General features: G+C 40.9%; 1 protein-coding gene across 4 annotated transcripts in view; it reads left to right on the forward strand.

Annotated features, from left to right (window-relative positions):
• Positions 1–21,459, forward strand: part of SDK2 (sidekick cell adhesion molecule 2) — a 392,527-nt gene that overhangs the window by 157,493 nt on the left and 213,575 nt on the right. The window contains exon 1 of one of the 4 annotated variants that reach the window (XM_039351957.1): positions 16,772–18,014. The exons of the other annotated variants lie outside the window; for them this stretch is intronic. The gene's annotated coding sequence lies outside the window, so the exon portion shown is untranslated. Of the gene's footprint in view, positions 1–16,771; positions 18,015–21,459 lie in introns of those variants that run through there. 4 annotated transcript variants of the gene reach the window in all.

Below are 21,459 nucleotides of genomic sequence, written 5' to 3' on the forward strand. Positions count from 1 at the left end.
TTCTTGAGAGGATACATCAGTGCCTCTTTAAAGATACCCGGAACACACACATCTCAAGGTGAATTAACTATTGACCTGTTAGGAAGGGCATGGGACTAGTTCATAGGTGGTTGCATTTACAGTCCCAAGTACCTTGTCCACTTCCTGAGGCCCAATAACTGGATTAAATCTGCTCTCCAGGCATCTCCAAAGGACTTGCACCATACTTGGTCTCCAATTGAGAATGGATCCAAGTGATTTTACCCACCAAACGCAGAGAGAACTACTCAATGCAGCCCTAAATGTAAACATCTGGGCCTCCTTACTTTAGGAGGCTTTGGCTAATCTTAAGCATGGTGGCACTCTGTGGATGCAAAAAGAGTGTAGAAATATTGACATTGTGCTGCTCTTATTGCCATGAGACAGACCTTAATAATAGCTCTAACTTGTGTTTGGTCGGATTTGTCCCTTGTCTTCCAACAGTAAATGTCTAAATGTCTCTTGACAACTCCCACAATTCCTCTATAAACCATAGGAAGTACTAGGAACAATGGACCAAGAGAGGTCATACAGGCACAACCCTATCCAAGGATTCAGCCACTTCTCTACTGCAGGCAGTGATCAATGTCTTGGCAAGATTATGCAGCAGAATCTCAGATAGATCTCAGTTTCAGATCCCCTTTGCAACCCAGCCAGGTCCATCAGTTGTTGGGGGCAGAGCAATAGGTCCTATGTCGCTGTGGAGTGGGGCAGCATAAGAAATTTCAAAGTCACCAGAACATGATCTGACCATAACAGAGGAGACAGGGATAGCTTCCCCATTAGATCACATTGCCACTGATACAACAAGAAAACCATATTTGTTTTGTGGCCACTGTTTCGAGTTGAGCCATGAATGATTTGGGATAGGACTTTGGCCACCATGATGGCTATGAACTCCCGAGCTGCCTCCGAGGCCCAGCCAGGGATGGCAAACTGAAATCTCTCAAGTCTCCCATGAGTCTGTAGAACTCCATGGCCAACTCTGAGATGACTTCCAACAGCTCAAGCAGGGGAGTTGTTACACAGCAGGGAGGCTGGTACAGTAGCAACAGTCCCAACTGCTCCCAACAGCCTGTCTTCAAAAATGGGGTCTCATAACTGGCAACTGGGCCATCCCATGTCAAGTATGCACACAAATATGTGAAGATCTCTCTCTCTCTCTCTCTCTCTCTCTCTCTCTCTCTCTCTCTCTCTCTCTCTCTCTCTCTCTCTCACACACACACACTCACTCACTCACTCACTCACTCTCATTTTCTAAATGAGGCACACACACATACTCTTCCAGCACAGAGACAAAATCAGCAAGTTGGGTGTAGAAGAGTTCCAAATCAAAACGGCAGACAGGAGAGTAGTCAGGCAGAGTCTGAAGGTCAGAACTTACAGCAGTATCATTAGCCAGTCTTGGTTCAAAGTCAGAGTTGCAAGATTCACAAGTCAAGGCCACATGAAGTGAGAGTTAATGGGTGGTCATCATCAAGAGAAAGCTGGTACTTGTTCCATTTTAATAGAAGCAGCCCTGGTGTAACTCATTTAGTGGAGTGGATTTCCTTCCATGCCAGCAGTCTGCAAAGTGCCTTTGCTGTACTCTCTTTGCAGCCCACCAAGTTCTTGCATTGGGAGGGGTTCCTCATTCTGTGCCCTCATCTTCAGAGAGCGACGGCAACTGTGTCTACTGATTGCTGGCCTGTCTGATGTTGCCTTCCTTCTCAGGCAGCAGCCAATTTGGTGCAATGGAATGGATGCTCCTGTCTGTCGGCCCTTCTGGGGCTGATTCTGGCTGTTCGTCTCCTCTTCTGACTGCAAATCATAGCCCACCATCACAGCAACTTGTGAGCAGCACCTGAGAAGACCAACAATGATTCCCGAATGATAGCTGCTACTTCACTTCTCTTCCCAGCCAGATCACAAACCTGGCAGGGCCCATTTCAAAATAGGAAAAAGTCCCCCTTCAGGGGTCAGCCAGGGCTCAGTAATATGTGCCAGGTCAGTCTGCTAATCAGTAATAAGGTCACATATAAGAAGAGCTTTGTTATTAATTGGCCTAGCATTAAGCAACAGGAGTCAGTCTGCTGACCAGGTCTGACTGCTTGACCAGCCACTCATATGGGTCTGCTTGTTCAGCCACCATCCCTTGCAGCTCAGTTATCATTCAACCCCTTAGGGATGCTGCTGCCTGTTCTGACTGCTCGGTCACTTTGGTTGTTCCAACCACTTAGCCGCTGCTGACTCCCACTGTGTGAACCACTCATTGCCAGCAAAGGGCTGGGCAATGCTGAGAGGCCATGAAGAGAGCATCATGAGCCTGGGGATGCCCCCCTCACCCTCCTTGGCACATCCTAGGAGTTCTGCACTATGCATCCACTCCTGTCTACCATCTTAGAATAGCTCACAACATGTTGGGAATTCAGACGATCAAAAGTTCAAGAAGGCTTGAAAACTGCACTCTGATTCAGAAGGGGAAAGGGGTTATTGAATGCTCCAGGGCTCAATTCTTGTCTCTTACCACAAGTGTTAGTTTATTATTTTTTTTTAATCCTGCCCTCCCCGGCTGCATTGATTTCATTCTCTAGGCAGCTCTGTACATTTATAAGGAACAGTTTATGCTTCAACAAGAACAAGTGGTAAAAGCTTTTTCTGGATTGTAGCACTCTCAAGATGCTCACCTCACAAAAAGAACAGAAGGTAGTGCCCTCCTTGTGAAAAATGCAGCATGTTAGAGTGAAAAGTTCAAGCTAGTTTTTCGTATTTTTTTTTCTATACAGGAGGAAAAGTTTTTCCACAGTGAAGAAGCAAAAAGAGGCAGGTACCTGCATGTATGTGTAGCCAACACGATCAACTGAACTATTAGTGTAATTGGCTTGCCCATATAAATAACTCATCCAAGTCATTTGTTCAGTATTACATCATTAATTGAGCTAGCAGATAATTACTCATGCATTCCTATTTTTAAAATTATAATAGATGTAAGGAAACTGTGAGAGGTCCTAGTTGCATGACCATGATCAAGCTTCTTGGGAACTATGATTCTGCAACCTCTAGAAAGCCATAGCACCTCACACTTAAAATGATTTTTTGGGGGTCCAAAATTGCCATTTTACTAAGGAAGAACTTTTCATCAAACACTTAAGCAAAAAAGCAGTTGCTATAAAAGCGTTTTCTTTTGTCAGATCTTGGGGTTCTAACTGAATCTCAGAACTAATAAAATGTCCCAAGGGCTGATGCAATCTATGAGGTCACTTTTGAGTGAATCCACAGCTCAGAGAAATTCCTAATGTGGGTTTCTCTGCAGTTTCTAAGGTAAAACTGTAGCCAAGACTCCATTCTGAGAAGACTTCCTATCAACTCCTGTGATTTGGGACAGGGCTCCTATCTAATAAATCAAGCCATGGCACACATCTTCCTAGGAATGCAGATTATCCCCAAAGAGGAACCTGATCTTGTATGCAGCCCATGAAAGAGAAAGGTATAGCATGATGTAGATTTGTCTATGGAGGCAGCCTCTCAAGAGAAATGTCAAGAATAGTGACCATGAATGGAAAAAATAGACCTTTAAGATCACTTGGAGTTTGGGGCTACTTGTAAATTGCTACTGATTGTATACATGCAGCAACATAACAAGAGAGAAGGAGGAATAGAAGGAGTTAATCTACCCCAAAAATAGATCTTTCCCATATGTGTGGATGGAAATTGAGTACATCTCTATTGTTGCACTACTTTAGGCCAGTGCTGGCTGGAGAATTGTGGGAGTTGAAGACCACACACCTTAAAAGAAGCCAAGTTTGAAAAACACTGACTTAGACAGTGGGGAGCTTTGTTCACCTTGTCAGACTAAGTCAGGAGTGGACGGTTCTAGGCATTGTTGAAAAACAGATCAAATACTAATCATGCATGAAGAGAACAGGGGGCCTTTTGATAATAATTGACTAAGACAAAACCCAGTGTCATCAGATCTATGCAGCTTCTCATGAACAATTGCCAACCTTTTAATAAAATGTAAGCAAAGACTTCTAGTCCAACAAAATATAATCAACTGGAGATCGGAAGACAGGGAAACATCTTTTTCCCAGCCCACAGAATTCGTGTCAAAGTAAACTCCATTCACTTCCATGGTTATAGCATTAGGAATCTGATCGCATTTTCTCCTTTAGTATTTAGTGACACCTGTTTTCCAACACCCCCACCGACCCCTTGAGATTCTACATTCTTGTCTACCTATCCTGCTCAGGCATATCTTAGTTGTTACATGAGAGATGGTACATCTGTCAATCATTCTGAGAACAGTCCAAGGTCACTTCTTCCAGTAACATAACATTACCCATTCTTCCTTCTAGCCAAAAGACTTCAAAAGCCCGACTCTGGGTAATGAGCTGCCATAAAACTCTGCTTACAGCTAATTGAGCTGTAATGGAAACTGGGGCTATTAAACAGGTAACATCTATGGCTTATAGACCAAGGGCTTAACCCCAAGGAAGCATGGATTGGTTTGTAGGAACAGAAGGACTAAGAAGAGATGGAGATAAAGAGGCAAAAGATCTTCTGAGGTTGAAAAAAAAAAGCCCTTTTTCACAGCTAAATTGCACATGTGGGTTATGTACACATTTCAGCTCTTAATGACTTTGCACAGGTTCATAAAGAAAATAACAACACCAACAATGTTATTATCACTTTGAATGTACACCAATCGGCATACCTCAAAATGAAATTTTGTTGCATACAGCTCTCAAAAGGCCACCACCTCCGTTATACACTCCTTGTTCGTGGCCAGCTCAAGTTTCAGTAATGTCCATTTTAGTCTCTAGGCTAGAGAGAAAACGATGGCAAACAGGACAGATGGAAATGGAGCTCCATGTGGATTAGCCCACAGATTAGTTTGTATTCCTGCATGACAACCTCGCTTCCTTTCCTTTTTCTGATCCTGTCTCTTCCACCTTTTCCTTAAAGGGCCCTCACTCCTTTTCACTCCAGAAGCACACTGCTGCCACCTTCAATTCCTCCAAAAGCCTCTCTCCCTTCCTCTGGGCCTGCTGACAGCCTCATCCAGTTCCTTCACTCCATAAGCCCCAGGACCTCTCCTCTTCTGCCTCTTTCGGAAACAGCCCTGATTTGCAATCAAATCCATTGCAGTGCCAGCAGTCACATCTTGCTGCTGGTAGAACAATTTCAAACAGTGCAAATGACTTAACAGTCACACCAACAGTTCCAAAACAGCTAAAAACTCACCATACCAGCAAAGATTTTTGGTCCTATGTTAGCTTAGTTCCACCACATTGCTCAAACACATTAAAACCTTCCTGATCATGTGGCCTATACTGTATCACTTATATCCCTCCAAAAATTTTTCACCTTCGAGAGCCAATGCAACCACAGCCGATCCAGGCACCACCATCTTAGTGAGATGAGCCCCTCCCCCCCCATACGGAGTTCATGTCTTAACTTCATTCGAGCATGGCCTGCCTTGGAAGCATGAAATTTGTCTACCAATCTTCTAAGAGCAGCAGCTTAAGGGCCAGCCACATAATTATGCAAAGCGAGGAATCTGACTTAAGACAGCAAATACTAGCCGGTAACCAGTCTTCCTGCATGAATTGTGTGGAAGAAAAAACAGCTAATGCTGTAATATTTATTCAACCCATCCTCCTTCCCCCTCTGCCCAGTCAGCTCACTGCTGCAGCTATCCCTTCATTGAGGTCTTCAGTAAGATTGTTGTTTACGTCCAGCTGCATTAACTCCTGGGTGAAACTTGGCCAGCTGCTTTTCCAGTGACTTCCCGTTTATTGCAGTCTGCACTTCTTGTCCTTGTGAATTATAACAGGACGTGCTTTCTTGCCTCTTATTAAACAGTCAACCTCCATCAATCACAGAAGCCACTGTTCTCTCTCCTGTTCTGTCCCTCTATGTGGTTTCTTCAGTTGGCTTCATGGTTAGTGGAGACTGGTCAATGAGGACTGGCTGTTATGATCTATATATTAAGATGAAACAACCCGAGGACTCAAGAATGAGTTTGAAGTTTGGATAGCCATGTGTCCAAATAAAACAGGGTCTCCTGCTTGAGCAGGGTGTTGAACTAGAAGACCTCCAAGGTCCCTTCCAAACTCTGTTATTCTGTTATTCCATTCTATTCCATAATAACCCCTTTGGGGGAAACATTTCTTTAAGTAGATTATGGAGAAGAGGTGGAAGTCCAGACCCATTTTATGGGTTAAGAAACACATGCTGTCTTTTCCTCTTGTGCTGTTGCACACACAGTGCTTGTAGTTTGACTTGGTCCCTTTTCTGCTTCCCTTGCAAAAGCATCTGCTCTTGTATTTTAATTATGCCAGCATGTCCTTATTGTTTCAGGTAATTGTTTCCAGGCTGCATTGGGATAAGCAGATGAGCTGAATGATATAAGCACAGGTTTCTGCAAAGAGAAAGGAGAACACCTTCTGGTTTCTTGAGGACCTCCTTAGCCCAGCTTTCAACATCTCAGTTTGAAAAACTCTAGCCTCTGGATGTCATGACTTCAAAAGTTGTCCCTGCCCAAAGCTGCTTTATTAAAAGCTACCTGTATTGCTTGCAGGGTCACATTTGGTCCTTGACCTTCTTTGCCAGCTGGAGTTAGCACTTCTTCTGTAGCATCCAGTCATGTGTGTTTCACTCCCTCGGGATTCCATTTTGGGCAGCAGAGGCAGTTGTCACCAGAAGGAATGGAATACTGACGCACCCCTCGCGAAGCTAGGACTGAAAATGCTGGTTTGAAGGCTTTGCTTTTTCCTCTGTTTGAAAGAGTAAGGACCAGGTTCAGGGATACCAATACATGCAGGATTTAAAATGCCCTTTCTAAGAGAATAACTACAATGAACCAAGATTGAGGGGGGCTTTTAATATCACTATTAGGATTCTGCCAGTTCATTGTATTTTTGCTGTAGCCTTCTGACATCAAGACCTTCTAAACAGTTCTCCTTTCTGATAGTTGGGATAATTCCCCTGCTTTTCTTATCATTTTTATAACCTCCTTTAAACGTTCCTGTGTGTGTTCACTGGGAAATCCAGTGCAATACAGAACTATTTTTTTCCTCATACAAAACCATCATGTTGGACCGTAGCCACTTGTAAGAGGTTCCAGCATTAGCTGTTGGAGGAAATCTGCTTTTAAGTTAGAATTTACCCTGACAATTTTTTAAAAGCCACATAAAGCATTTCTAACATGCATAATGCAAGAATGTTTAATACTACACTGAATACCCTTTGCTGCCTTGAAGAGCCTGGAACAGCTTGCGTGTAGTTCTTTGGCACATATTATATGTGCAAACTGCTAAGGTTGTTTCTTCAAACAATCCTCTGATGTTCTCTAAGAGAAGGCAGACAGTGAATACCCTTTGAAGAGCCTGGAACAGCCAGCTATTATATGTGCAAACTGCTAAGGTTGTTTCTTCAAACAATCCTCTGATGTTCTCTATGAAGATACCTAGCTGATGCTGGATTATGATTGACTTTACAACAGGTCAGGAGGATAGTAAAATATGGCGCCAGTAGCTCATCTCTAACAATGTGAACATTTTTTAGAGTCTAATAAGAACATAACAATTCCTTACTACTATGGAGATCACAGTAACATAAATAAATATTCCATAAATAGTTGTTTGAGAAACTTAAAGAATTAGGCAGATCTATATGTTTCAGATTTCACCAATTCCACTGATTGATATTATTTGTATCCTACATTTTGTCCTGGATATCCAGGTGGTTTACATGAAGATCTTTCCTTATTTCACCCTCCATCAAAAACTCATACGATAATTTGAGCTGAGAGAAAGTAATAAATCAAAGCCAGCCATAGGGCCAAGGGTAAACTCTGAATGCAGGTTACTCCTGTTTGATTCCAATGCCTTAACTATTATATCACTCAGATAATTTGCAGATTGGAATTTAATAATGCACCCATCTGGTAGTCCATTTTTTTTTCCAATTTACTCTTTCAGAGAAATATGTTTAGAAAATTACTTCGTGGGGAAATTTTAAAAAGTTTTTTTTTTTAAATGAAATACAGGTAGTTCTCGAGTTACCACCACAACTGAGCCCAAAATGTACATTGCTAAGTGAAACATTTGTTAAATGAGTTTTCCCCATTTTATGACTTTTCTTCCCACAGTTGTTAAATGAATCATTGCCTTTGTTAAGTTAGTAACATGGTTGTTAAGTGAATCTGGATTCCCCATTGACTTTGATTGTTAAAAAGTGGCAAAAGCTGATCACATGATCCCGGGACACTGCAACTGTCATAAATATGAGCCACTTGCCAGGCATCTTAATTTTATCATGTGACCATGGGGATGCTGCAACTGTCATAAATTTGAAAAACAGTCATAAGTCACTTTTTTAGTGCTCCTGTAACTTTGAATGGTCACTAAATGAACTGTTGTAAGTTGAGGACTACATGTTTAGATTAAAATGCCTTTTTCTTGTTCAGATTTTAATTTAAAACATTAAATTTAATGTAGAAGGAAGATCAAATGGAATTAGGGATGTACACATGTGAAAGTGTCATGAGCTAATTCATAAACAATTTTTTTCTCCACTCTCATCCCATAATCGTTGTACAGGTAGTCTTCAATTTAATACAGTTCGTTTAGTGACCATTCAAATTTACAACTGCACTGAAAAAAGTGACCTATGACTATTTTTCATACTTATGACTGTTGGAATTCATGTGATCAGAATTCAGATGCTTGGCAACTGTCTCATATCTATGACAGTTGCAGTGCCTCAAGGCCATGCAATCACCTTTTATGATCTTCTGACAAGCAAAGTCAATGGGGGAAGCCAGATTTACTTAACAATCGTGTTACTGACTAACATTTGCAGTGATTCACTTAACAACTGGGGCAAGAAAATGTGGTAAAAGTCATTTAACCAATGTCTACTTAGCAGTAGACATTTGGGGCTCAATTCTGGTTGTAATTTGAGGGCTACCTGTATACTATATCTGGCCAATTACCACTTCTGACAAACTTTTTTTTCCCCTCTCTGGTTCAATTAAATGTGTATGATGAAAGGGAAAACAGCAAGCAGAGACACATTTTGACAATATTAAGTTGGGGCAGCCATTGCCCCAAATCAAATATGCGAGCAATCTCACTTGGTTTGCTGTTTGAAACCATCCTTTGGGGTTTCCTAAAGTTAGCTGTATCAGCAAAGTACGGAAATGTTGATGGATGTTAGTTGTTAGTTGATTTCCAGCAACCAACAAACACAAAGCAGATGCATTTTATTTACTCTGTGAGTTGTGGTTTCATGGGTTTGTTTTTTTTTAAGCCTTGAAGAAACAGGCTGAAAGTGACTCTCACAATAAACTGTAGAGGCCATGACAGTTAGTTGGCATCGTGGAGACTGCTTGTCATACGCACACTGCTTTAAAGGGCCAATGGGAGACGGTCAAATCTGTGGCAGAGATGCACTACTGACATCACTTGAAGGGTCAATCATTCATTCATTTGTTTAATTCAAGAGGTACATCAAGAGCAGAGAAATACTGTTGTACTATTTAATTCAATCTGTTATTTGTTGACCTTCACGCTCTTCTCCTCTGCTCCCTGTTCTTTTGTCTCAACCATACAGGTTTCTCTGCACCTACTTTTTCTCATGGCACACACATTTGGCTTGCTTTCGCTGTAGCTCACAGTACAGCCAACTATATCAATTTTTAATTTGTTTTTTCCCCTTTCTCTGTTATCCTATCCTATTGTTTGCTTTTATCCGTTCCATCTCTCTCTCTTTTTTTTTTGTTCAACCTCTCTCTTTCTAAAGTCTCTCCCTCCCTCCCTTGATAAAAGTCATCTGTAATTGTCTATTTGGAGCATATAAGAAAGGTAAATTCTACTTAAAATAGAACTCAAATCATGAAAAATCCATGGATGCCAACATGGAAATGCATCTATGTTGTTTTTTGGGGTTTTTTGCAGGGATATGGAAGTGGTTTGCTACTGCCTTCTTCCACTACTTTTTTATGCTGTCCCAATAAATTCCTATTGACCCTCACCCAAGTATCAACCAGGTCCAACCATGTTTGCTTTTCTGAGATCAGGGTTGACTAGGTGCTATCATGACATATAATTTGAAAAATAGGTCTTCTTACTCTTCAGTGATAATGGAAGATTTGCTCTCCCATCAGGTTCTAAGAGACTTTGAAACATATGTAATGCAACTTGGTGGATAAAACAGAATGGAATGTCAATTGCGTCTTCAGCTTCTGAATGCATGAAGGATCTGAATGTATGAAAGACCTGAATGTATGAAAGACCTGGCTCTGCCAATGGACCTGGCTCCCCAGTAGGTGGGTGCTCATCATTCTGGAGATGGTTAACAGATTAGGTAGGACCTCACTCTCCCACCCCATGTGCCTCTTGTTCCCTTCCTTCCCCTCTTTGCCAATTTTATCCAAATTTAATGCTATTATTTATTGTTTTAATGTTGTATTAGTTTTTAATTATTGCAAGCTGCCTAGAGTTGCCTCCAGGCAAGATGGGTGGCATAGAAGTTGAATAAATAAATAAAAATTAAAATGAGGCAAGAGCAGTATTTTCCCATCCCTTGACTTGCTTGTAGAGTTACAAAGGAGATAATGGGCTAAGACAGGGGAAGGGAAGAAGATTCTCTAGGGGATTTCTCTAGCCATAATAAGGGTGTAATCAATTTATGGATTTATGTTTCATATTCCAGATTGATGGAGAATCCCATAACTTCTAAATATTATGCAGAATGAGGCATTCTATGAGAGCATTCTTTGTTTAGGCTTCCACCATATTTAGCACACCTCTCTGGTAAATTCCGAGAAATAGTTTAAGCAAGCTGAATGGCTTTTATATATTGAGAAATCATGTAAATAGCTCATCTGTTTCCTTCTGAAGTCAAAAAATTTATCATTCTGTGCCCATTATCTGATACTTCATTTTGGTACTGTACAGAATGGGTCTTTGGGGGTGTAGGCACTGCTAATAAAGCAAGTAGTTTAGTATACTAGAAACATTACTTTTATCCTATCTACCCTTCAATGAATCACCCAACCGGCTGCAAGCTGAGCTTAAACTAGTGACCTAAGAGACAAAGGATTTCTAATGTATTGCCAACAAAATAATTGTAAATCTAAATGTCGGTGGTGCATTTTCATCCCTTAATGCAATTGTTGCTATACTAGTTGGCTGTGATGTGGCATTTTATTCTGAACAGCGATCTTATAGTGGGTGTTCTAGCTGTGTGTCAGTGTCAGATGGTGGGTAAATAGAAATTTGCAAACATTTCATCAATTAACAACTATAATTTTTTGCTGCCTTTTTTCTCTTGTTTTGGAACCTCCAGTCTTTTGAACTGAAAGAGAGAGAGGGAGAGACTTATTTAGCACTGCCACTTAATCCCTGACATCTATTGTATGGTACCAAACTAGGATATAGATCTGACAACATAACAATTTAGGATAATCCTTCTGCTTGTTGTGTCTTTTGCTGACTGCAAAAAACTCTTTTTGCAAACAACGTTTGCTTCAATAGCTGCTGCATTTTGCTATTTTGTAATGCACAGGAAAATCCATAATGCTAAATTATTGTTCCCTTCTGTTGGAATTCATTGTTGGAATGTATTTCTATGCAACAACTACAGTAGTATTCAGCCAGTAGATGGCAGTTATTTACAAGTTTGGATTTATGGTATGTACTCTATGCTCTTTTGTTCTAAGTAGAATTTCCTGTTTCCTGTTACAGTTATATAGTTGAGCAGTAAAGCACATGGTGATTGTATTCTTTGTTTGCTTTGTGTGGTGCTCTATATAAACAGAATTTCTAACACCTTCCCTTCCAGCTCCTGCAATTTTGATGTGGTGGGAAGGTGTCAGGTAGGGATAAAGAAGTTAAGATGCAGTATGGTAGTCTACAGCTTGGTATAAAAAGTATAGGGGGGGTGTACATTATGAGCATAGAAATGCCAGCAGTTTAATCTCTTTTTGCTTTCTATACAGAAAGGGCAAGTTTGTGAAGTGGTAGCAAGGAACTTTTTTCTAATAGCAAGTATGGTGCGCATTAATTGGCCGATAGCTTTCTCTGTCCAATTATTAACCAGAAAGAATGAGTGATAATTAGTTGTAGGTTCTCTGAGAGCATCTTAGCCTCACAAACATGACATTAAATGAGGTGGTTGCTAAGGAAACTGCAACTGTGTTTATGATCTTACTTTAGCTTTTCTTTGCACTACAGACCTGCAAAGGTTGTAAATGAAAGGATTGATCACAAAGTTAATTTTCCATCACTGTTGTAACCGCCAACAGTTGTATGTGAAGCCATCACTAAGCAAGGATTACCTATATGTCCGTAGATACTGCCTCTTGATGTTCACTGCTTGAAGCAACCTTGATTAAGTCTGGCTGCATCTTAAACTGAGATCAGAAGACTTGGAGAATAGAAAGGCTGTAATCTGAAAATGGTTGCAGTAACCCATCAGACTAATTACTCCTAAGTATCTTCATCACTACTCTTTGCCTAGGCCAGTAGTTTTCAACCTTTTCTTTACCGACAGATACCCTTTAGATACCTTTTGTGGCCACAGACCATGGCGATGGATCCCCAAGACTTAACTTTAAATCATAACATTTGTTCAAGCCTTTGTGGACCCTCTGTCATGACATTGTATCCCCCAGGGGTCCACAGACCACAGGTTGAGAACCACTGGTTTAGGCTAATGCTATTTGTGCTGACTTTGCCCCATACAGAAGCTACCAATTTGAATAGCGTGTGATCTTCAATCTCAGTTTTCAGATTTATGACAATAGAAAGTTTCCTCCAGACTAATCTTATAAAATACTTCTTTTAATTCAAGGTGATTCCATGTCTGATTGTTAGAGACTTGGAATGAAGAATTCAAATGTAGTTTTCTTTAAGTGACCATTTATCTTATAGATACCAGGAATTAACTGAGACAGGTGGTGGAATAGGCAGCTGCCTATGTATCCAGACTGATAAAGTCATGTAAAGTAGTTATTCCATCCCTTAATTATAGCACAATATAGGTCAGCTTGTGACAGTATACAGAATTTCTCCAATCATACTTTTTGGGCAAAATTAGAGCATTCGAAAGATACTTTCACCATCCTAGTCAAATTATAGGGAAAAGACAGCTTGGGGTGGGGGGAGCCACTATCAAAACTGGTTTGCGTTCACAACATGGAAATCATGCTGAGATCATAATAACTATGTTTCTGAATAGAAATGTATCTCTGTTTGAGTGAAGCTGTTGAATTGTAAGATTTTTAGAAAGTCGTATTATGCCCAACTTTCTGCTTTGTAGAGAGCTGCTATGGTTCTTGATGGGAGACTGAAATTAATAGGAAAAGGATTATTTATGGCTATTTTGGAGTGTCATAATTGGGCCACAAGGGCTTTGATGTCGTTGTGAGCTAGTTATTCCCTGAGGCTGCATAAAGAGCTCAGGGAAGTCATCAATTAACTTGGATTACCTTCAAAACAGTATTTTACAGTTGCAGAAAAAATGGAGGTGCCCATCTAGAAGGTTTGTACAATAATCCAAGCATAACCATTCTGCATGTTAACTTTTGTGATTAATTCTGAACTGAATCCGAATTCAGAGGCACCATTAAAGTATGAGGTGCAGTGCACATATCATATGGAAGAGGCTTATTGAATGAGAGAAAAGGCAGAATTGTATGACCAGCACTTCTTTCCTATTTCTCTTTATAAAATCCACCTCCCTCTTTTTCAAGTAAGCAGCTCCCCCTTAAGAAAGCATGTTTTGGTCCATTTTTGGTCTAAACAGCGTGCATTAGCACTCTGTCCTTAACCAGCTTTTTCATCAGTCTCTGATTTCAGATGCAAATTTTGACTCATTCTGCACAATTAGCCTAGAATCAAGAGTAGTGAAGATAGATCTTCTGACTCTCTCCGTTTTGCAGACTTGTTTAGAGACTCCATATGTTTTGTCTGTCTACTGCAGATTAGTGTAAATGTCATGTGCCTATTTCCCAGCAGGTAGCAGCAGCTGGCAGACTTTAACTAATCTTTGGGGTGGGGGGAATTAAATAAGGTTGTAGATTGATAGTATTTCAGTGGGACACTGCCAGGAAATCCCAGGCTGAAGGCTAAATTGGCAAGTAATAAACCCTGGAAGAAAGCAAGGGCAAACCACTTCTCTAATATTGTCCCCATACATACACCTCCCAGTATGGATGTGTCTATATAGTTACTGGGGGTGGGTGGAACTTGTCTTGAAGGAATCTTTACTTATGGGGATATTGGTCCAAAATGTTTGCAGTTTCTCAAGTTATTTGAAGAAGTCATATTTTTGTATATTGTTTTAAATTTTCACTTATGAACACACACATACACATGGTATGCTTGCTTCCCAACACACACACACACACACACACACTTGATACATTTTAAAAAGCATGAAGTAAAATTGGCTGCAAACAAAACCTTTCTTTGAAGCTAATCCCCAGCTCTAGTTCTGTATGAAACGCACTTCCCCCTCACCAACCCTGCTAGCAAGCTGCTCCTTGCTTCTCCTTTTAATGTTCACACTTTTAACAAACGTGCCAAAATTAAACAACTTCCTCCCCTCTAGCATCTTCTCCTGCTTTAGCAAATATTTACGGAAGTTAGATTTTGCCTGTGGTGCTTTGCCTGAGCGAGGGAGATTAGAGCAGTAGGAAAGCAGCTTTCTCTTTCTCTCTCTTTTTATTTTGCAATTTTACCACTTTCCATCAAAGGATTGGAGAAAGAGAACCTGTTTCAACTCATGGCTGCTCAGAAGGCTGTATCTGCTTGCCAAGCCTGCTCTCTTTCCATTATAGGACTATCAACACACACCTTGATCTGAAATTCCTGATTCTTACAGAGATAAACTCTTACATCATATTATCATACTACTGCAGACAGTCATAGCAGATCGATTTTATAATGAAAAGTTTGGGAGGGTATGATTTTTTTTAAAAAAGTGAGGCAGAGGCAATGTACTGGTTACTTTCTGCTCAGATTTAAATTTCTCTTTGCCAGGTACTACACTCATATACCTACAGAAAGGTTCAACTCTATATTTGGAAAGGTAAATAGGACTCAGTTAAATTGCCTTTTAAGCTTTGCTGTTCTGTTCATGGCTGCAAATTTCCCATTTGGGGAAGGGGCGCTGTGGATGGAGCAAAATATCACCCTCCTTGATGCTGACAAATCATCTTACGAAGCATGTCCCCATCCTGTCCCTCCACTTCCTTTCATCCACTGACCTTAGGATCAAAGAAAAAAGCCCTCATTTCTCATTGGCTGTCTGGCATTGTCACAAAGCAAACAGAGCTCTCTCATCCAGACATGGCTGTCAAATTCGGCTGCATGGTTGATGCAGTTTAGCTAAATGTTCCTAGCTGAAGCCAAATTGGATGATGGGAGAGCAACCATTCCTGTATTCTTATATCTTGCGAATTAAAACAAAAAATGTCCAGCAAGGTTCATAAACTTTACTGATGTAATAGTGTGGTATTAAGAGATCCATCACACTAAGCGATGCTTTGCTTAAGCACTGTAATAGCCAGGGTCACTGCACAAAGCCCTTCTACAGGGGCCAGATAATATAGGCTATTCTTATAGGCTTATGCTTTCAGGTAGTCCAAACCTGAAACTAATGAATAACCCACGCATACATTTTCTTAAAGACTGTTTGAGGATAAAGGCATTGAAGGTAATCAAATAATTACTTGGTGTTTTGTCACTACAATCAACAATCTAAAGACCGACACAGTGACCTTAAGCAGTTAACAATCTGAAATTGTAAGCTAACACAATTTAATAACTTGAAAAAAGGAACCTAATGTCACAAGCAAAATGTTTGACTGATTGCAAGAAGAAGGTTAAAAAAAAAACTTGGAGTGAGAACAGAGTAAGGAGGTGGCAAGCAGGGGGCTCAAAACGCTTTTACAATCTACAAGGAACTCAGGAAAAATGAGAAATAAGAATGAGCCAGTGGGAAGAATCAAAAGGCCCTTCACTTTAATGGAGCATATACAGAATTTAGCAGAAAAGTATTGAAATAACTATAACTACAAGGTTTCTCACCAAGGTAGAAGGATGTGATATTCAAGTAAGGATGAAAAATGCAAAGCTTCCGATCACATACAGGCAGAGGTAGCATTCACACATATTCACATATGTACACACCCACACAAAGGCACACATTTGTCATGGGTATAGCTTAGCTTGAGAAAGTAGGGAAAAGGACATTTAAGTTGCTACAGAGAAAGAAAAACAAAGATTTATCTAAGTCTGACATTGTTTTACCGAAATCTATCCATTGGAAATACAAATGAGATGACTCTAAAAAAAAACAGTTTCCTTTTTATTTTTGTTGTTGTCATTGTTTAGTACCCTTTTTCAGTAGGTCAACCTTCAGTCATTTTAAATCTTTTTCTTCTCTACAAGTTGCTGGAATTTTGCTGAGCCAAAAGGGTCATATAACATCTCTAAAGGGACCCCATTTTTCTGCCAGATTGGGTGCCAGCTCCACTGTAAGCATGAGTTAGTGGCTGCAACCCGTGTTTTTATCTCATTTGTTGCCAGACTACTGAGGATGTTCAACAATTTTGCTGAGCCAAAAGGGTCGTGTAACGTCTCTAAAGGCACCGTAGATGGTTAAATTGTTAAACAGATAAATTGTTAGCTGTACAATTTTTAAAATTTCATTTATTTAGTAGGTTTTTATGCTGCCTACAGTTTTGTATGCCCCTAGGCTTTAGGGAGGGAAATACCACATCGGGTAACACTATGGCTTGTTGAATAAGTTTCAGTTGGTAGGGTTCAGACGCTGCGCTAAGCCAAAATCAGTGTGTTCAGTATTAGAGCTCAAGGCAGTGTGTAAACCCAACCAAAGAAAAAGTACTAAGTAAGAATGGACCTAAGCTCTATTTATCAAACCTCTCATCTGAGGATTTTAGGCAGCCCTTTGAACATAAGAAGAATCTTCCTGGGTCATGTGAAGGGCTATTCTGGTTAGGCCTGTCACAGCAACCACCACATGCTTCAAGGAGGCTCAGAGCAACTTCATGCTTCTTGGGTCCAAGATCTGATATTTCCTGGTATATTTCCTTTGAGCCCAAAGGCATTTTAATAATTAGCCATAGATAGTTTCTGTCTTCTGTCCATCTGTTTGACTCTCTTCCCATGCTATCCTTTCTATGACCATGGCCACAGCGTGAGGCAATAAAATCCACCAGCCAATTATCCTTTGCGTGCAGATGTTCTGTGCTGTGACAGTTTTGAATCGTGCATTTGGAATGTCACCAGGATGGGTGAGATAAACAATTGGGGGAATGCTACTTCCTTGTGAAAAAATGCCTTTTCTATGTGGCCAGCTTATTCCATAGATGTTGCTTGCATTTTAAAGGCAGAATGGAGTTTTTCTTTCGGTAGCAGAGCATTGGAGCATTTAGGAGGAGACCTGTGCTAAGGTCAAAAGCAGTAAAGCATATTTCATTGTTCATGTTAATTAATTTCTGTTCATTGTTTGGAATGTCATAGGGTCTCCTGCTTGAGCAGGAAGTTGGACTAGAAGACCCCCAAGGTCCCTTCCAACTGTTTTATACTGTTAACCTGTCTAAAATAGGGATACGCAGGAACAGAAAAGAGGCTGAACTCCTATTTGGTACGGCTGTGCATGCTTTGAAAACGATTTAGAATAAATGCTTTGGATTTCATGTGAGTACAGCAACCTCTCTGCTGTTAATTAAATCTGGAATTTTTCAATCTTCCATGAAATCTGGGATGTGAGAAGGGGGAGATGCTTGCGGCTGCTTGGATAGCCAGCTTTAATAAATCAGGTCCTTAAAGCAGTATTTTTTTTTCCCCCTGAGGTTCATGCAGAAGTCTGAATGGGACAGGAAGCTTTAATGAATAGCAGAGATGTCTCTGAAGTCCAAACCTCATTTTCCAATCAGTTTGGAAGCATGCACGGTCCTATTGCTCTATACTGAGGTCAGTGTTACCAACAAGGAGAAAGGGAGCCTTCATCTTTAGCCATATTTTCTAGCTATTAAAAATTGTAATTTTGTAAAGCTCCAGATGAACCTTCTTTTGTGTAACAGTAATGATTAGGATTTGGGGCCATGTTTTAAATATTTAAATGCTTTGTTTACCTTATTTCAGTACTGACCACAGCTTGAAAAGTAGTTCAGTAATACAGTCCTCCACTGTGCAGGCAGGAGAACTGGGACGGAGAGAATAATTCCTTCCTGAAAAGCACTATTGAGTAAAGGGAGTTTTGAACCAGTCCTTTTTATTCATAGCATAATCTGCTACCCCTATATTGCAGTTCATCCCAATGACCTTCTGCCATTAGGTTTGAAGAATTACCCAATTTCTGCTGAAATAAAAGTAAATGCCCCTTGAATTAATGACTTTGAGCCATGTGAAAGGGTGGTGTGTTTTTTTTTGGGGGGGGGGAAGGAGGCAGTGATGGGATTCAGCCAGTTTGTACCAGTTCAGCAGAACCGGTAGCCAATTTTTTTGTTGCCCAGGCCCAGAATGCACTTCCGGGAGCGGAATCCACACAGAGAACAGGTTGTTCACATATTTGAATCCCACCACTGATGACAAGCCACCAGTTGTTCCTCCTCAGGGGACATTGGAAGAACTGCCCTGCTGTGCCTGGTGACTTATAATGTACTGTTGCTGCTAAACTCATTATAAGTGATGATCAGCTCTCTTCTAGGATATTTCTTCAACATCACATTTTAGCCTACAGTTGTGGGATTTCCTAGTGGCATCCTACTACAATCCAGATCTAACCTGCTTAGCCTTTTCAAGATAAGCCAAAGGCCAATTTTTGGGATAGCATACTCTCTAAAAGGATGAGTTTTGTCCCCATCAGGTGTGGCAAGCTTACCTACCATTAAATAATATAGTTTCTGTGCTTACAATATAATCTTGTGGGGGAGGGGAGGATAGTGTTTTGGAGCAAATGTGAAGAAGACCTTTCTGAAAGAACATCTTGGTGAATAAAGATGGAGAAATAATATCTATCTCATAATACTTAAGCCTAGAAGAAGTATTTGACATATATATTCAGAGAAATGAGGTGCCTTTGTCATTGATATAAACTGCACAAAAATCCCTGGAACCAACAGGAAGATAATTCATATTTATATCACAAGTTCCTCAGGGCAGAACTTCGTCTTTATTACTTTTTTCTTTGTACTTTTGCTACCCTGTAAATTGTTCTTCTATAGCAGTGTTGCAGTATTCAATGACAATAGCTATCAATGTCCTACTCTCGTGTTACTTGGGCATTAGTGTGTGATACATATAGACTGTTCCAACATATTGATCTAATCTAGGAATGTTTCTTGAATTTGAATAGTGTGATTAAGCAGCTCTAAGGCAGCTCACTATGGAACTAAATAGCCCATCACTCTTCTTGCCTTTGAACGGTGACTTGTTCCCATATGTTTACACATGCAGGCCATTGTCTTTATCCAGCACAGATTTCTGCATCCAATTAGGGTTGGACCTCCCAGTCTGGGATCCTGTTCATAGCCCAAAGGGCCTCAAATGACAAGAAAATAGTTGTGTGAACAGTGGAAAGCAACTAACCCAGGTCCATTGGCACCTGCTTTAATATCCTTTATTTTATAGTACTTAATGTCATATGGAAAGAGCATTGGTGATGGTTAGAATGCAGTACTGCAGGCTAACTCACTGCTCACTCCAGGAGTTCGATTCTGAATGGCTCATGATTGATTGAACCTTCCATCCTTTTGAGGTTGGTAAAATAAGGATCCAGATTGTTGGGGACAATGTGCTGACTCTGTAAATTGCTTAGAGAGGGCTGTAAAGCACTATGAAACAGTATATAAGTCTAAGTGCTAGTGCTAGCACTATCTCTAATTTAGTGAAAAGAAGGACTGAGGGGACATGATAATAATGTTCCAATAAATAAGGGGCTGCCACAAAGAAGAGGGAGTCTACCTATTTTCCAAAGCCCCAGAAAGCAGAACAAGAAGCAGTGGATGGAAACTGATCAAGGAGAGAACCAATCTAGAACTAAGGAAACATTTCCTGACAGTTAGAACAATTAACCAGTGGAATGGCTTTCCTCCAGAAGTTATGGGTGCTCCATTACTGGAAGTTTAAATTTAAGAAGAGATTGGATAGCCATTTGTCTGAAATAGTATAAGGTCTCCTGCTTGAGCAGGAGGTTGGACTAGAACAGAGGCCCCCAACCTTTTGAACACCAGGGACCGGTTCCATGGAGAGAGGTTTTTCCATGGACCAGCGAATGGGGCTTTGCTTGTTTGTGCAGCCCAGTTTCTGGCATGCTGTGGACTAGTGCCGGTCCATGGACCAGGAGTTGAGGACCCCTGGACTAGAAGACCTCCAAGGTCTCTTCCGTTATTCTGTTAGTCAGTCTGGAACTGGCAAGGCGCCTAAGCTGAGGCTTAGAGGATGTCAGCATAGCATTGTTATGATACCCAAAGAGGTCAATATATTCTAAGGTACATATGGGCTTTCCATGTGTGGGAGTGAGGGAACCAGCAGGATGGCCCGGTGAAACACTCAGCCAAAGGAAAACAGCCTTAGCCATAGAGGCATCTAAGAGAAAGAGAAAAGGCATCTAACTGTTCCAGCATTGAGATTCCTCATAGCTGAAGCTCTTACTCATCTGCAGGGCACATGACCTAACTTGTGTATTTCTTATACAACCATTTTTTTTCCACATTTCTGATGAGCACACATGTGCGCACACACACACATGACACATCTTTTGTTAATGGAATGCCCCTGGGTGCTCTTTATCATACAGTACTTTCCAGTACCTATTCACACACACACACACACACACACACACACACACACACACACACACACACACAAAGTCCTTGTTTGCATGCCTAACCCCCAGCCGGTGCCATTTAATCAGCAGAGGTTCTTCCCTAACAGCTGATGAAACATTCATGTCTCCTAACCACATGCTGACATTTAACAAGCAGAAAATGTAGCATATGCAATGCAAGGATCCTCCAGCCCCAGCGTGAATACAAGGCCCAGCATGCTACCAGCCTTAGCTTTTCTGCCCTGCCTTTACCTCCCCACCTGCTTCTTCCTTGCATTGAGGCTGAGCATCCAATTATTTAATAGGACCACTGGCCCAGCATGCCTTTTCACTGAGCACTGCTTGGCCTGCCATGCAGCAAAGGGCAAGGGAAGCAGGTAGCCATGGCTGAGATCTACTTCTCACTCACCTGGTAGCACACTACTTGGAAATGAATGTTCCTCTGAGTGGATAAGAAGAGCCATCTTTCCCAATCCCAAAACCATTGGGGGAATTTCTTGAATAGACCGTTGTACCGATGCTGAGAGTGAGACCTGATACCTGAGTGGTCTTTCTCAACTTTGGCAACTCTTAAAATAATGTGGACTT

The sequence above is a fragment of the Crotalus tigris genome, unplaced genomic scaffold (genome assembly GCF_016545835.1).
Source record: "Crotalus tigris isolate CLP2741 ecotype Arizona unplaced genomic scaffold, ASM1654583v1 scf7180000018376.1261969, whole genome shotgun sequence".
Lineage (NCBI taxonomy): Eukaryota > Metazoa > Chordata > Lepidosauria > Squamata > Viperidae > Crotalus > Crotalus tigris.